Genomic DNA, 17,379 nt, shown 5'->3' on the forward strand with positions numbered 1-17,379 from the left:
CAGCTGTGCTTTGTAAGGGAAAGAGAAGCCAGAGAAGCAGCGAGGAAGCTGCTAAAAGGTGCCAAAGCGTGTCGTTGTAGCGCGCGTGCAGTGTGTTGTGTGTGTGGAAGAGCAGAAAGAGTGTAAAAAGACTGAGTCCTGCTGTATTACTCAGGCTGCACTACAGCATCTATTCACAGGTGCGATCCCACTACTGAGCAGCACGGGGGCTTTGCCCTGCTCCGTTTCCCACCTGGGCTGTTGCCCCCCTCCTTAGACAACCTGGTGTTCCCGGGCTACCCCAGGCGCACCATATCCATACCCAACTTAGTGCGGACACCCGATGGACATAGTCCTCTGCAGCTCAGAACTCCTGAGTTCAAGCGATCCACCAGCCTCAGCCTCCCGGTAGCTTGGATTACAGGCGCGCGCCCCCGCTCCCGGCGACAGCTGCTCTCATTCAAGCAGGTTTTGGGCTTTTTGATCCTGACGTCATCAGCGAGCTAATTTGCTGTCGAAGAACGAAATAAAGCATCTTTTAAATGTTAAAGGCTGATCAGTGATGAAACATTTTGACAAAATATGACTGACTGATCAAGTTTGACGTTTGATATCGATGAAACATTTTTCTTTGGTGCTCCGTAAAACCTCAATTTCTGATCAGCTTCAGAGGAGTTTCTCATTTCTGCTTCTTTAACACTGACAGATCAGCTCACCAAACATTTAAAAAGGAATGCCTCTAAATGTCCTCTATCAGGTGTCTCCTTTTTCTACAGTTTTATTTCAGATGTTAGACACATTAGCCTGTTCTCAGTCATGTAGGAAAGCAGTTCTCTTCTTATGGGAATCATCTTTATCACATTGAAACACGCTGTTTAAATACACAGATAGGAGCATTTTCAGTGCCAAATATTCAAAGTTTGCTTTGTTAAAGGAGACATATTTTACCTCTTTAAACAAGTTAGAATTGGTCTATGGGCTATACAAAACATGTTCATGAAGTTCTTTGCACAAAATCACTCTCACATAAAGAGATTTCACCAGCTCTATTCTTGGCAGTTTCAGTCTCTCCCAAATTGAGCCGTTTAAAGGGCTCTGTCACTTTTATGCAAATAAGCTGTGAATTAAGGGTTCATTTGTTTTCAGTGCAGAGCTTCTGCAGTCTCCAGCCTGACTCACCTGTGGTGCGTTTCTGGAGACCCAGGTGTCCAGCAGCAGCTCCAGTCTCTGCCGGTGATACCTCCCGGTGGTTTTCACAGCCACCAACAGGTCAGCCTGTGTGAGCCGCTCACCGCTCTCCTCTCCCGGGCCAGCCGCCTGAAATAAGTTGAGAAAACATCCGCGCTCCCTGCAGCCGGCAGCTCCTTCTGGTGTCCGCCAGTGAGCAGAGCATCCCGGCCACCAGCCGACAGGTGACCGCGGCGACAGCAGCGCGAGGTCCCGCTGAGCTGAAGGCGAGCCTCGGTCCCCCGGCAGGCTTCCACATGTTCACTGCGTGGATGGGTTCACCACTTCGCTCATGGACAGAAAAGAAGTGTTTTCTCAACAGCGGGACCTCGCGCTGTCGCCTTAAGATGTTATTATTTACGTCAACATGGTGCCATAACTGTTTACAGCAGAGCTTCAGGAGTGCTGGACTTCCAAAACAGTCTGTACTTGGAGGCACTTCATCTCATGGCTTTAGTTATTCTTGAGGTACAGAAGATTAAACTGGGACTTAATACAATGTTTTCACATATAGAGATAATTTGAATAACATCATGCCCTGTTTTATGCAGAGATCACATGAATTTCGGAAATAAATCACAAAAAACACTTCCTGAGGTGGATCCAGTTCCTGCTCTTTATCCCTTCATTAGTGTTATGAACCATGTGGCGCTGTGGCTTAGTTGGTCTTAGTTGCCTGTCTTGTAAACAGGAGATCCTGGGTTCAAATCCCAGCAGTGCCTGTGGTCCTTCAGAGCTAACTATGACTTAGCATATAAAACAGCTTATTATCAGGGTTCTACTAAATGCATCTCACTGGTCCACTTAATAAAAGTGCGTATAAATAGCCCGCAGCTTTTAAAGTGTCATTTATGCCTATTTTATGCTTTCGGAGTGTAATTTTACTCCGTTAACATAACAAGTCAATTGGTTAGGGTACAGTACGGTGGAGGTTCTCCTCCTGTCACACTACATAACATCAGAATGAACATACAAACTGTGAAATAGTCAGAGTTAGCGTAAAAGCTGAGGGTAGGACGTCATTTCCTCAAAATACGAAGTGTAAAATAATAAGTAAAAGCATAAAAAAGCCTTGTAAAAACAGGGTAAATGACTTGGCGTGTAATAAGTACACCGCTTCATGAGATCAGGCTGTAACTGGTGAAAGTGCCTTCCTCATGAACACCAGGATCTGAGTTGAAAACCCAACAATATCTGCAAGATACGATGAAGTTTTGAACCAATTGGAGGCACTTCTACTCATGGCTTTAACTTTTCTTGAGGTACAGAATCACAAAAACCACTTCCTGAGGTGGATCCAGCTCCTGCTCTTTATTCTTTCATCAGTTGGCCAAACCATGTGGTGCTGTGGCTTAGTTGGTCAAAGTGCCTGTCTAGTAAACAGGAGATCCTGGGTTCAAATCCCAGCAGTGCCTTAAGATGTTATTATTTACATCAACATGGTGCCATAACTGTTTACTGCAGTGCTTCAGGAGTGCTGGACTTCCAAAACAGTCTGTACTTGGAGGCACTTCATCTCATGGCTTAAACTATTCTTGAGGTACAGAAGATTGAACTGGGACTAAATCCAATGTTTTCACATTTACAGATTATTTGAATGACATCCAGCTCTGTTTTATGCAGCGATCACGTGAATTTCGGAAATAAATCACAAAAACCATTTTGCTTCTTTTTGGCTCGTTGGTCTAGGGGTATGATTATCGCTTTGGGTGCGAGAGGTCCCGGGTTCAAATCCCGGACGAGCCCCTCCCTGGTCTGCTGGCCTTGTGTCTCTGCTTTGCTGTGAAATCAGAGAATGATTGAATCAATGACTATAACATTGAATGCATTTGGAATCAAAGCCACAAATAGGGAAACACAGCTCAAACCTCCACCACTCATTCTGAAGTTGCTTGGAGTCCTTCTTAAATGAATTTCTTATCTGGAATTTGAAAGACAGATCCACGCATAAATACCTGTATCATGTAAGCACACCCTCTGCAGTATTATCTAAAGCAGTTTTGGTATTTGTTCTGTAAATCCAGATTGAAACGCTTCAAGTCAATGGTAGAGAAATGGAGATATAGACCTGTTCTGTCTTAAAGTTGGGCTTCTTCATAAAATGTGATGTGAATTGGTGGAACCTGGCGGTGAGTATTGACTCATTGGTCTCAGGAGTTTTTGTGGGCTGTTCAGTGTATGTGCCTAATAACTTCACTCATGTTGAGTGAAGGGAGAGCCAACTCCAAACAATATAGGCTCATTGCTCTGGAAAAGTCAAAGAAGAAAGAAAGCAATCACAAATTCCCAGGATTCCATGGCTACGTCAGCTGTCCGCATGGTCTCACGAAACGCAAAGAGAACACTTTTTGGCTCGTTGGTCTAGCGGTATGATTCTCGCTTCGGGTGCAAGAGGTCCCGGGTTCGAATCCCAGACGAGCCCTCCTACTTTAAGAAACCTATACAGAAAGCTTGATGGTTAACTTTGGGTACCTTCCTTGATCTCAAATGTGTCTCTCTTTGCTGCCCCAAATTGTTCATTAAGAGTGCTGATAACAATTGCAAAAATGTCCTGTCTTACTATATTGTTTGGAGCTGTAGCAGTTGGCTCTCCCTTCACTCAACATGAGTGAAGTTATTGAGGACATAGACTGAACATGCCCTAACATTCGAGCCACTGACAACTCATTTTTTTTTTACAATGCACTTTTTAGCTAGACAAACCGTTATCCCGGCTTTTACTTGGAGTTTACGTTGACCCTCCACGAGTTTACACTCACAGCTAGGATTTGTAGTGTTACAGATTCATTTACACATACTTTTGGCAACTAATCTCCACGTTAGAAAAAGAGAAATTTGAAATAAAAAAAAGATGGAAGCAACACTGACATTGAGTGAGCTGAACTGAAAGTTGTAGGATGTTTCTATTCGATGATCGAACGTACCTTCCGAGGGTATCGTTTTGCTATCTCTGGCCCTTGTATGACGTCTAAAGTTGTAAACCCTGGCTCGTTGGTCTAGGGGTATGATTCTCGCTTAGAGTGTGAGAGGTCCCGGGTTTAAATACCGGATGAGCCTTTTTCTGGTATTTTGGCCTTGTATTTCTGGTTTGCTTTGAAATCTACGCATGACCTAAGGCCTGAGGCCCCGTTTACACGATAGGAAGACGCAGATATTTTCCTGCGGTTTGGCCTCTCATTTACACCAAAACCCCTTTTTATCACAGAAAACGATTATTTCTAAAACCTCCGGCCAAAGTGGAGATTTCTGATAACGCTGGTTATGTGTTGCCGTGTCAACTGGGAGAAACGGCGTTTTAGGTTCTTAAACGTCACATTATGTGCCAGAAAATGCTTAACGTCATGCGAGCGCCTTATGTTTGCAGTTTGTTTGGCTACTGATCAGGATTATCATGGATGATGTTAAAGTTCTCCTAATTTTTACGTTTGTGCAAATGATTCTGGCCTTATTGCATTTGCCACCCCAAACCTGCTCGCACAGTTCAAAATAGAGGAGCACCGCTCTTCCGTGGCCGCTCCTGCGTCCAGTATGCACTCAGGGCCGTATTAAGTCAATGTGGTGCCCCTGGGCACTAAACCTCAAGTGCCCCTAGGCTACATTTTCAAACGTATTCATTCAAAATCAGTAACAATTAAAGCAGCAGCATCCATCTATATACAGTATGTAGGATTATACAAATATCTCCATTTAAAACCAATCAATTCAATATCAATCCAAACAGCATCCATATATTAAAATGTACAGATTCAAAATGTGTATCAATTCAAAGAGCATTTGTCTATATTGAAATATATTATCAATTCAAAGAGCATCCACCTATGCAGCACTAACAACACTCCTATTATCCAGGGGGACGTCATTGCCACAGCCGTCCCAGAGCACCATAAGTGGTCTCCCCAGAATGCCAAACCACGCACACTTAAAAACTTAATCAGGGTGCTTGCTCTTTTTCCAAAACAAAATTCCAGACTTTTTCCAGACTTTTTTAAAACTGAGACTTTTTTTCCCCAAGACCTTAACTTTATGTACTTGTAACTTGTGTGCCTACTGCCTACTTCATTGGTTGAGATTGTACCAACTGTGTTTATTAGAGATGTTCATCTCTAATAAGTATTCAATGAACAAATGCATTATTCACAGTAAATTATGCTTTTACTGATGAAAACGTTTCAAAACATGAAAATCACAAGTACATGAATTTCACATCAAACAAGTGTCACAAAAACTATCTATTAAAAAAATAAATGGATGGATGAATGTATGTAGAATTCAGTCTCTTCACTCACATCTCATCCCATTAGGCTAATACAGTAAGTGACCAGTTAGTAAAATTATAGTTTTATAGCCTACCTTCCTATTTCTCATTTCACAATGCCTTTGAGCATACTGTAAAATTCTAACATACATTTATTTTCCATACTTTATTAAGACTTTCACACAAAATCCAAGACTTTTCAAGGTCTGGAAAACAGTAATTCAAAATTCCATACTTATTAAGACTTGCAAGACTTGCGCAAGCACCCTGTTCATCACGGCCACAATGCGTCGCAACACCTCTCTCCAATACTTTGCCGCATCCTCTTTTTGTTGTCTGAGAACAACATCAACCGTACCGCATTCCGTGACCTGAGAAGTGTGAGCAGACGCTCGCGGTGGCTTGCGCTCTTTTCATGGGCTGTGACTCTGTCCGGGTGTTTCCAGTCACTGTACCCCTCGGTGAAAGCATTTTGCTGCCCGGCCAGACATTTACACGAACAAAAAATACAACATGCCGGTTGAAGGGGAATAGATTAGCCAATCTCAAGACACTGACTGTTTGTTCGGCAGCTGGCATTGGAAGAGATCATTTGTAAGAAACCTGGTTTTCTTACCGTCGTGCCGTGCTGATGCTGCATATTTAGCCGCCCGGTTGTGGTAGATGCTGGGACCGTTAGCAATAGCCAGCTGGTTGTCGATGTTTTTTATAAAGAAACGATCTAACAGTGGAACATTTTTAATTGCCGCTAAACTTTTCTATTCAGACAACCACTCAATTGATGTATATCCATTTTTTTTTTTTTTTTACCGCGTTTTTTAAAAAACATGATGCATTTCACCACAGGTGGACTGGCTCAACTGACAGGTTGAGGGAGGGGGCTTAATGTTCACATTAGGCCACTATTGCTCAGAATTATGATATATCGTTGCTGTTCTTATCACATTAGTTTTAATGATGAATTTTATATGAATATTTATGTCAAGTGTCAAGTGTAACCATTTTAAGTGTACAAACATTCATGAAAAAAATATTTTTAAAGTTTGTCATGTGGTGCCCCCCCACTGGCTGTGAATGGTTGGTGCCCCTGGGCACTGTGCCGCAGGCCCATATAGTTAATCCGGCCTTGATGCACTGACTGTCTATATTTCCCTCTTATTGTCTTCAGTTTTGTTGTGATATTTGCTCGCGTCATCTCCTCCTTCACATGAGGAAAGTCCTCTGAGGATTTTGATTGGCTTGCAACAGGGCTGGACTGGGGAAATTTTTCAGGCCGGGCATTTTTAACCAAGACCAGGCCACCACCAGGTATTGAAGGGGAAAAAAATTAAGTGCGCTGTGACAGCAAGTTTTTTTTTTGGTCCCTTAACCACTGTTTCCACTCACTAATACAAAATTATTATGACTTGATCAGGTGCAGTGACAATGCATCCTTGTTCATATTTCACCAAAAATCATTCCCTTCCAAACATCAAAACCAATCAGATAAAATAGATATACAGTATATAAATATCACTGCAAATATTGAATATAATTTTTTTGAATGAATGTTATTTTAAATCATTCAACAAAACTTGGATTTAAATTCTTCTTTTTGTTTGACAGTCCACAGGTCTGGCCAGTCACTACTGATGTTTACAGAAAAACAACAAAAATGATGCATGCATCACACATCTCACACCCACTCACACTACTGTGATGACAATATTCACCAGCAGGACATACGCGTCCCCCTCTTTACATCTGGGCAAAGTGAGGCTCCACTTCTATAAAGTGGAGATGCATTTAGCTGCCTTTGAATCCTCTGACCTGGTGGTGGTAGCCTGGCTCCTTGTGTCTGCCCACACTGACCTGCTTCAGGTTGGGGGCTGCCAGGGCTGCTGGTTTCATGGCTGGGGCCTGATCTGGGTCTGATCTGGGTCTGATCTGGGCCTGATCTGGGCCTGATCTGGGTCTGATCTGGGTCTGACTTGTGCTTGTTTACAAAGAAGTCTATTCATTGTTATCTGTCCCAACACAAAATAAGACAGCCTGGTTAAACCTCAATATTGTGTTAATCTCAAATTATTTGTCTCCATTCTTGTGCTTTAACTTACTTTAAAACCAACTCCAAGCCGAGCTGCTATAAAATTAAACCAGATCATGTAGGTTAGTCAGGTGAAGTAGCTTGGCTAAAGTTATACTTTTAGACCTTTATAATAACAAAAAAGCTTTTCATCAGTTTCATCTAACGTTACAGTTATGAAATCCTTATGAACTGTGTTGATTATACACTTACTGAATGATATGCCCCCCCCCCCCCCACACACACACACAATCCCAACACAGTGGTATGTTACAAGTTTAATTGGTTCCGTAACAGAGCTCATGTCAAATAGCTCGTAGTCCAATCAATATTCACCATTGAAATGAATGGAAATGCCATTAATCCGTTCCATGAAATAAAAATAGACGGAATAACGGCTCTTAAAAAAACTCATATGTCGGGACACTCTTAACTCAAGGTACCACTTTAAAGTGCTACAGTATATAATAGCTTCATGCTAACGTGACATTAGCCTTTCATAACTTTAGCCTACTCGTTTAGCCTAACAATTGGCAACAAAATCTCTTCTCTAAATGTGCAATCTTTAAAAACAATGATTCATTTGGAAATCACATTAAAACTTAACTCAAAATGATGTATTCCACGAAAGTAGGTTCACTCTGACAGTACAACACCACACTCTCTATGGCTACTCCTCATTTCAGAGACGCCGCATTTCTCACTCATCTTTCAACGAGACTTGCCTGTCAATCAACTGGAGTGACACCTGAGGTGTCCAATCAGGTTCCAGAGGTGGCCGTTCGGGAGCCGAGTCAAAAGAGCCGAGCTTCGCCCCTGGCCTGCCCCTCACCTCATTGGCCCAGGCTTCAATCAATCATGACTAAAGGGCCGATCTACCAGTTTATGCACCAATAGGAGGGTTTATATACCGTTATCCACATATAGCGTTATGTTTTAAATCTTTATTAAATTATATTTCGTAAAAAAAAAAAAGCGCAGGCCAGTAAGTCATCAGGCCAGCGGGCAAATGCCCGGTATGCCTTACTATCAGTCCAGCGGTGGCTTGCAATCGTTTCTCTAAATACCCGGCTATGTGTAAATGTGGCCCAAGACTATGACTACGGCTACACGAAAACGAAACGAGGTTTTTTTGAAAACGGGTACGAAAATTCTTGCCACCACATGGCAACACGCTGCTGTAAAGACTCAGGTCCAGATGAAAACGGATGAAAACGATGAAACGATGCAGTACACACGCCACGCTGTGAGACAATAGAGAAGTGTTAAAATTGGCTCACAGCGTCAATGTTTGACTGACGCAAAAACGTTTTAGCTGTAACAATGGAAACGAAACGAGGCCGTTTTCAAACTTTCCCACTCTGGAACCCGTTCTCAAAATCTATCGTTTCGGGGTAGTGGGAACGCCGGCTCCGTGTGGCCGCGACAGCGAAACGATAAGAAAAAGTATCGTGTACAGTGAAAAACGTTTCCGTGTAGCCGCAGCCTATGTGTCAACTCGTGGACAACTATGTTAGTCCATTGTTGCCAGTTAACTGCAGCCTTGCACCTTTCAGCAGCAGCTGTTACCGCTGAGCAATCAGTTCCCTCTGCACTGAGGATCATATGAAAGCAGCTCCTGCAGCTTCAGGTTAGGTCGCGTGAGAGGAGTAAGAGGAATGGCGTCTTTGAGTCCTGGAGAGGAGGAAATGGAAAGTGCATCTGAAAGAGAAGGAGGATGGAATGAAGTAAGGAAAAAGACATCAAGAAAGAAGATAGATATGTCAAGTGACAGTTTCAGTGAATCTGATTCACAGAATGAAATGAAGAGAACAAAGAAAAGGATTGAGAAGGAAGAGTGGAAAGTGATTGTGGAGTTTGGTGAGCAATCCGCAGCTAAGCTACATCCAGTGGCCCTGACTAAAGCGATTCACAAAGAAATTGGAGCGATAAAGCAAGCAAGATTTCTGAGCAAAGGACGGATGTTGGTAGAAATGATAAATGCAAAACAACAGGAAAAGTTACTGAAAATGAAGACCTTGAATGAAGTTCAAATTAAATGCCATGTCCCTGGGGCAAATTGGAAAATACTTGGAGTTATCAGTGGAGTTCCGGTAGAAATTAGCATTGAAGATCTAAAGAAAGAAATTAAAGGGGGAAAGGTGTCTGTAGTTAAGCGTCTTCCTACTAGGTATCAGGGCAAGATAGTGGATAGTTTGTCTGTTCTTCTTCAGTTTGAAAAAACAATCCAACAGAAAGTAATGATAGGTTGCATGAGCTTTCAAGTAAGAGAATTCATCCCTAAACCTCTGCGGTGCTTTAAATGCCAAAGGTTTGGGCATGTGGCAGATAAGTGCAAAGCAACTAAGCCCAGGTGTCCAACATGTGCAGGGGAACATGAATATGGTAGTTGTGATGCAGGGGCGAAGGTGAAATGTTGTAACTGTGGTGGGGAACATAGTGCTGCATATCAGGGATGTGAAGTGCAGAAAAAGGCTAAGGAGGTGCAGAGATACAAAGTGCAAAATAAAGTCTCATATGCTGAAGCAACAGAAAAGGTATCATTAAACATAGCTAGAAAATCCCAAGTAGCAGCAAGTATATTCTCGTCAAAAGATTTTCCCAAACTCCCACAGGCAAAGGAAAGCCCCACAAAGTGTTCACATAAGTGTGTGATAGGAGAGGATGCATTGATTGTTAATAAGTACAAATTTGTGGCCTTTATTGGAAAAGTGGTGAATGTTGCTTTGCAGCAAACAAAAAAGAGGTCAAGACTGAAAACAATAGTGGAAGCAGCAGGTGAATTTTTGGGGATAAAGGATATAACCGTTGAAATGATACATGATATGCTAGCCACCAATAATGATGAGTCACAGATAGGTGAGTAGATTAATGGTTTTTCTCATTCTGCAATGGAATGCTAGAAGCCTTATTGCAAATGGACAAGAATTCAAGACCTATATATACCAGTTAAAAGAAAAACCAGACGTTATTTGTATCCAAGAAACATGGCTGAAGACTCATTTGGACTTCAGTATTGGGGGATATAGTGCTATAAGACAAGATAGAAATAATGGTCAGGGAGGGGGATGTGCAATCTTTATCAAAGAAGTAATGTCTTATAGTAGGATAACATTTAAGAACAATTTTGATTTAGAAATAGTGGGTGTAGAAGTATGGATTAATAAAAGGAAAACTAGTGTCCTGAATTTTTATAATCCATGTAAAAAACTCAAAATAGAGGAATTAGAAAGACTCAGTCGAGGAAATGAAGTAATATGGTGTGGTGATTTTAATGCACATAATACAATATGGGGAGGGAAATCAACAGATTACAATGGACAGGTAGTGGAGGAATTAATGGAGGCAATGGAATTAGTTTGTTTAAATAATGGGCAAGGTACAAGAATCAATTTTAGAGATGGAACAGAGTCTGCGATCGATCTAACTCTGGTAACAAGTGAATTAGCTTCTGGTAGCAGGTGGGAAATATTGGCAGATAACAGTATTGGGAGTGATCATCTTCCGATTATAGTCAAGTTTAATATAAGTAATGTGGTTGAGCTAGACGGTATCATGAGATGGACTTTTTCTAAATCAAATTGGGAGGTGTTTGCTAAGTTGTGTGATAGTGAATTTGTTAAGATAGATATGGCAGGAAGTATTGATGAAATAAATGATCAATTTACGTCAAATATAATTAAAAGTGCTAATCAAACTATTGGGAATAAAACTGGTAAACTTAGTAAATGTGTTAAGATGGTACCTTGGTGGAACAAAGAATGTAATGATGCAATCCGAAGTAAAATCAGGCTGTTTCGAAAGTTAAGAAAAACACATTCAGGATACAATTTATTAGAATATAAAAAGGCACAGGCTCAGGTAAGGAAAATTGTTAAAAGAGCAAAAAGGGAGTGTTGGAGAGGATTCTGTTCAAGTATTGGGAGAACTACGCCATTAGATAAAGTATGGGGAATGATTAAGAAGATGAGGGGAATTAGACAGCAGAGTAACCTGCCAGTGTTAGAGAAAGGAGGGGAAATTGCCACTGGTGCTATGGAGAAGGCAGAAATTCTAGCTAAGAATTTTGTCAAAGTTCATTCTTCGGAAAATTTGACAGAAGAAGGTAAGATCAGGAGACAGGAAGTGTTAGAGGAGCATCCTAATGTATATGAGGAAAGAAGTTTGTCACAGAGTGTTGTAAATGTACCGTTTTCTATTCAAGAGTTGAGAAGAGCACTAAGTAAGTGTAAAATTATTGCTCCTGGGAAGGATAATGTATGTTACATAATGTTGGCCAAATTAAGTGATTTTGCATTAGGAAAGCTGCTGGAGATGTACAATAAGATTTGGGAGAAAGGGAAGCTGCCAATAATATGGAAAGAGTCTGTCATTATTCCTATTAGAAAACCTGGGAAAGATCCAACCAGTCCAGACAGTTATAGACCTATAGCTCTGACATCGCACTTATGTAAAGTTATGGAAAGAATGATAACAGAAAGGCTGACATACTATGTTGAAAAAAATGAATTGATGACTCCTTATCAGAGTGGGTTTAGAAGAGGGCGGAGTACGTTAGATCCACTGTTGTGCCTGGAAACTGAAGTCAGGAAAGCCCAAGCGAACAAGGAGTGTGTTGTAGCTGTGTTCTTTGATGTGGAGAAAGCTTATGATATGATGTGGAAGGAAGGATTGTTAATTAAACTGGATAATATGGGTCTGGGAGGTAACGTATATAATTGGATTAAGGATTTTTTGTTTGGCCGTGCTATCAGAGTCCGAGTTGCCAATTCATATTCTCGAAGGCATGAAGTTGAGAATGGAACCCCGCAGGGGAGTGTAATTAGTCCTCTTTTGTTTTCTATTATGATAAATGATATATATACACAAGTAGGATCTCATATTGGTAAGTCACTTTTTGCAGATGATGGAGCTATTTGGAAAAGGGGCAGAAATATAAATTATATTGTAGGTAAGATTCAGGAAGCCATCAAGGAAATTGAAAACTGGTCTCTGACATGGGGGTTTAGATTGTCGGTGGAAAAAACTGAAACGTTATTTTTTACGAGGAAAAGGATAGGTGAGGAGGTTAGGTTAAAACTTTATGGACAAGAACTAAAGAAAGTTAAGACATTTAAGTTTCTAGGAATATGGTTGGATGAGAGAGTCACATGGAGTATTCACATTGATAAAGTAGTAGATAAATGTAAAAAGGTTTTAAATGTTATGAGGTGCTTGGCAGGCACTAAGTGGGGGGCTGATAGAGCTGCTTTGAGGAACATATACACAGCTCTAATTAGATCAGTCATAGAATACGGACTAATAGTGTATGGGTCAGCTGCATACTCGTCACTACAAAAATTAGATAGAATTCAGGCACAAGCACTAAGGATATGCTGTGGGGCAGTCAGATCTACACCAGTGTCGGCACTTCAGGTAGAGGTTGGAGAAATACCTATTTCATTAAGGAGGGAACAGTTAATTGTTAACTACTGGGCAAATCTACAGGGCCATAAAGATACTCACCCAACTAAACAAGCTGTAAAAACAAGTTGGGAAAGTAACAAAATTAAAAAAGAAAGTTTTTGTGGTTGTGTTTCGGAGTTATGTAAGGAATTCAAAGTTAAAGAATGGAATATTAGTCCGACGGTGGTGTTAGCAGCTGTTCCACCATGGGTGCTACCTCAACCTATAGTAGATTTAGCATTATTAAAACAGGTACAGTCAATGAAAAATAAAATCAATGTGCAGGCTTATGTGAACACTGTTATACATGAACAATATGGGCAGTTTATACAAGTCTTTACAGATGGATCCAAAAATCCAGAAAGTGGGCAAACTAGTTGTGCATTTTATGTTCCGGAATTAAAGGTCAAAGTGGGGAAGCGAGCGAGTGATCACTTAGCAGTATACTCAGTAGAGATGATGGCTATCTCACTAGCACTTCAGTGGATAGAGGAAGTACAGCCAATGCGAGTGGTCATTTGCTCTGACTCAAGCGCAGCTTTGGAGAGTATAAACAACTTCTCTTCAGAATGTCGGCAGGATATTTTACAGGAAATTTTACACATCATGTTTAGGCTACTTCATTTGGGAATTATTGTTCAATTTGTGTGGGTTCCAGCGCATGTGGGAATTAGAGGGAATGAGATAGTGGATCAAATGGCAAAATGTGGCTTGAAAGAGAATCAGATTGATATAATGGTACCCATCAGTAGAACAGAAATCAAATCGGTTACAAAAGCTGTCATCAAGCAACAATGGCAAAAGGGGTGGGACAGTAACACTAAAGGAAGACATTTACACCAGATACAAAGGGAAGTAGGAATGGAAAGCACTTGGGGGAGTAGTAGAGGAGAACAGAGCATTAATAGCAGGATAAAATTAGGACACACTGGGTTAAATTCAACAATGCATCTGATTGGAAAACATCCAACTGGCAAGTGCAATGGTTGCCAACAACAAGAGACAATACATTATGTATTTTTTAGCTGCCCGGAATATACAAGGCAAAGACTCATGCTGAAAACTGCACTGGAACACCTTAACATCAAGGACATGGACTTCAAGGCAATATATGAAAGTAAATCCAGAAAAGAAGTAAACAAGCTGATCTTCACGTTCCTCAAAAACACTGGTCTGAGGACAAGGATTTAAGGTGAACATCAAATAAAACAACAGTAGGTGGCGATATATGCTCCAAGGGGATGCGATTCGCCATTAAAGAAAAAGCAGAAGAAGAAGAAGCTTCAGGTTAGTGTCACAGGGCTCTGAACTTTGTGTTAGTGCAGTTTGGCAGGAGCAGGTCCCAGGCAAGCTTTAATTATATTGCAGCAGAATGAGGTGAGTAACTTCTAGTCTATCCCAGTGCTTCTAAGTGGTGGCACTGAACCTCTGCTGCCTTAAATGTCTGAGGCAAGCAGAACCTCATTTGATCGCAGCATTACACCATGTTTATACAGTTAAGCTCAACAGAACTGGGCATGTTAAGGGGAGGTGGTGGTCGGACCCCACTGGTCTCTAAATGTACTCAGAACTTCATATGAGATGTCCCTGTTTCTGCAGGGTTTTGTGGATTTCTTGTGTGCTGATTGGAAGCATCGCCTGCATTCCTGCACAAAGCGGTAAGCTGATCCTAATCACAGCTCAGCAACTAAAAACAGTTTAAATTGACTCGGGTTGTAAATGGAAGGCTGCTCTTAATTCTCTGTTTCCTCACCCATGTATTAAGTTTATGGACAAGATCTATCTAAGCCAACGTATCAGAAACAAACTGGAGCCAGTGGTTCTGGAGCTCCTGGCAGCAATTACCAGTTTGAAGATGGGAGCTGGAGCCTTTCATCTGACACCAGCGGCGAGGACGAGCCAGTCTTCACTCCTGTGGCCGACGAGGATCAAGTCTACGCTTACAAATCTCGGTCCCGCTACAACAAGAAGCGTGTGCTGTTCAGCCAGTTCCGCTACACCCCAACAGAATCTGAGCCAGACCACGGCAAAACATCTCAGCACAAGGTTCAAGTTCAGAGCGGCTTCTGAGGATCTTTCTGGTGAGGCTCACTTTACTCTGCATGTGTGCTCTCTGTAGCTGCTGGTAGGTGACTGACTTTCTTTGTCTTGCAGATCTGCATATTCTAGAGGCATCGCTGCTGCTACCGCTTGAATAAATGGCTTTAACTTGAATACCTTGTTGCTCCATCAAATGGCTCCTCGCTGTCTCTGGGTCATCCAGTTGTGGGTTGGAGGGGATAGTTGAGGGCCTGACAGGTTCACATGACTTAATCCTATAAATAAGGTGTTGGCATTAACTTAAGGACAGTATCTGCTCAAAGGTGAGCTTATGAAGGTCTTGACGGCTTCAGCTTGGAATGCATTCCCAACTAAAAATGGCTGAAAAGCCAACTGCAGCTCTCTGACAGCAGTGGGTAAAGGTGTGGCCTTGAGCTCTATCAGAAGATTCCACTGCTGCATATTGTGCTGAGGGAGAAACCTTTCCACTCTGTAGCAGTCCTCACCCTACAGCTCTGGGTAAGGGCAGACCCATCAGATGCTGGGGCCATGTGAAACCTGGACAGTAGTTTCTGCAACTCCATGACCGAGGATGGCTTCATCATATTGTCTGTGGTTGCAAAGGTCTTGTACTCTGAATACTTGTAATGAAGCTTGTGCTACACAAATCAAAATGTGGCAGCAACTTTTAGTGAAGTGGCTTGGCAACAAAATTTATAGGCTCAATGTTGTCACTTACTCACTACCTGGAAGTAAGTTGGATCAGGTGGTGGGGCAAAGATCTATTTTGTTCTACATTTGGATGCAAGAAGGCGAGCCAGGTGTTGGAATATCTTCAGTAAAAGGTGGGGTATGAGATCTTGGAAAAACGGTTCCTGCAAGCTATGTTTTTGAAAATACACAACCTTGCCTCTCCCTTCAGCCCACGCCTTCAAAACAAGTGCAAGGGGGAGGGGGGCTTACAGTTGATTGGCATGTCAGAATCCAATAAGAGTAACTCTCATTACTTCCATTGGTAAGACATTTCCTCTTGCTACACCCTCTACAATGGACTAAAATATTTTTTTTCCCCAAACATTCTATTTTAGTGGGTGCAATGGGGTCGTGAGGTGGTTTTCAGACAATATGATAAATGCTCCAGAAAACATCTCATACCCCACCTTAAAGTCGTGAGCTGTACAACCTCACAGTGGACTGTGCACAGAAGCATTCACTATCCTGTCTGGAACATGAACAAACATGTCTGATTAATACTGGGCATAATGCAACAGCAAATGGTCCATCTATATGTGAGAATCAGATGTCTTACCTAGTCGTCCCTGCAGCAAGGACACTGCCTGTGGGGACTACTTGCAAATAGTCGACATATATTGACATATAATTAAAAGAAAAACTTCTGTGGACTTGTTTCCACACTTTAAGTCACTCACATTGTTAACCTACAGGTTGCAATTTAAATATGAACATGATAAAGTCTGGTCTTTGTTGGATTTTATGAAAGTAATTATGAGGACAGATGATGTGAACTACTGTAACAAATGTTAGTTTTCAGAATTAAAACAACCTGGGCATTTAAATATTCTCATTTTCATAAATAAATATGAAGTTCAGATGTGACAGTCAAGATTTTACAGTAAAAAAGACGTTCTCAGAAACTTAGACCCATATTAAAAAAGAGCATTATTCAAATAGACATATTTTCCCTTTTAAATGAGTTAAAAATGTAACTTTAACTTCAGTGTATTTTCAGTACAGTTCCACCTCACTGATGGCTGCTAAAGCCTCCACAGTACAAATAACAGAAAACAGTCGCCTACAGACTATAAAGTGCTCAAATGTCACATTTCCCATGTTGGAAGTTTGCTGTCACAGGGAGTCTGTGGGAGTCTGTGGTTGTTCTCACAAGGCAACAAGTTTTCAGGAGGAATGATGGAAATCCACAGAAATCGTCAAGACAAATTTGAGAAACACTTCCAGATATGAACAAAATGATGACACAAGGTGCTTTAAACATTTAACCTCCGTTATGTCCTGTTTAATCAAGTTCATCTGAAATAAATCTAAGATCTCCTCCATATCACTTAATAAAAGAGCAGCTCTGCATCATGTTGTCTCACGTTTCTACATCTCATCTCAGATATTAATCTGAGCTTTAAACATCTCAGAGTGTGCAAAAGGCAGTTAGCGTGACTTTAGTAAGAATCCACCCTCTGCTATGTTCCAAACACGTCCATGCTTCTAGATCCTCTGGATGAGAGAGCTGCAGAGCTATAACCTGGAGTCCTTCAGACCAATTCTCTGTCACTCCCCTCACACTCCCCAGCCAGAGATTAGGGGCCCACAGTGATCTGCAGGACTTTGGTCCAGA

At 41.5% G+C, this 17,379-nt stretch overlaps 4 non-coding genes across 4 annotated transcripts; all 4 read left to right on the forward strand.

Annotated features, from left to right (window-relative positions):
* Nucleotides 1-1,853: 1,853 nt before the first annotated feature.
* Nucleotides 1,854-1,928, forward strand: trnat-ugu (transfer RNA threonine (anticodon UGU)). Its single transcript has one exon. It is a non-coding gene; the product is annotated as a tRNA-Thr (tRNA).
* A 619-nt stretch (nt 1,929-2,547) lies between these two features.
* Nucleotides 2,548-2,621, forward strand: trnat-agu (transfer RNA threonine (anticodon AGU)). Its single transcript has one exon. It is a non-coding gene; the product is annotated as a tRNA-Thr (tRNA).
* A 259-nt stretch (nt 2,622-2,880) lies between these two features.
* trnap-ugg (transfer RNA proline (anticodon UGG)) lies at nt 2,881-2,952 on the forward strand. Its single transcript has one exon. It is a non-coding gene; the product is annotated as a tRNA-Pro (tRNA).
* A 604-nt stretch (nt 2,953-3,556) lies between these two features.
* trnap-cgg (transfer RNA proline (anticodon CGG)) lies at nt 3,557-3,628 on the forward strand. The gene has a single exon. It is a non-coding gene; the product is annotated as a tRNA-Pro (tRNA).
* The last annotated feature ends 13,751 nt before the right edge of the window (nt 3,629-17,379 follow it).

The sequence above is a fragment of the Odontesthes bonariensis genome, chromosome 2 (assembly GCF_027942865.1).
Source record: "Odontesthes bonariensis isolate fOdoBon6 chromosome 2, fOdoBon6.hap1, whole genome shotgun sequence".
Classification (NCBI taxonomy): domain Eukaryota; kingdom Metazoa; phylum Chordata; class Actinopteri; order Atheriniformes; family Atherinopsidae; genus Odontesthes; species Odontesthes bonariensis.